At 33.0% G+C, this 279-nt stretch overlaps 1 protein-coding gene across 1 annotated transcript in view; it reads left to right on the forward strand.

The window, feature by feature from the left end:
• The window catches only part of LOC119585430 (ribosome biogenesis protein BMS1 homolog), a gene marked incomplete in the record, with an annotated part of 34,374 nt that overhangs the window by 11,819 nt on the left and 22,276 nt on the right, over window positions 1-279 (forward strand).

The raw sequence follows: 279 nt of genomic DNA on the forward strand, positions 1-279 counted from the left end.
AATATTTGCTTGAGAAAAGGGGGTGAAATAAAAAAATCCCCGTTGTTGTTTTCTGCTCATTTTCATAAGCATTCCAGTGATACCAGCAAAATTTGGAGTCAATAAAAACTTTAAGAAGAATGGTATAGGAGATTATTTAAGGGGAGGGGGGACTAAGAAAAGATTGTAAATGTTTTAGTTGTTTCTCTTTTAACTTCCTTCAATCAAACTTTGTGATTAGGATAACTTGAGATACTACATTCATTTCTCTTTTGAATGCTGTTTTGGTTGCTTACCAAG

This window comes from Penaeus monodon, chromosome 19, assembly GCF_015228065.2.
Source record: "Penaeus monodon isolate SGIC_2016 chromosome 19, NSTDA_Pmon_1, whole genome shotgun sequence".
NCBI lineage: Eukaryota > Metazoa > Arthropoda > Malacostraca > Decapoda > Penaeidae > Penaeus > Penaeus monodon.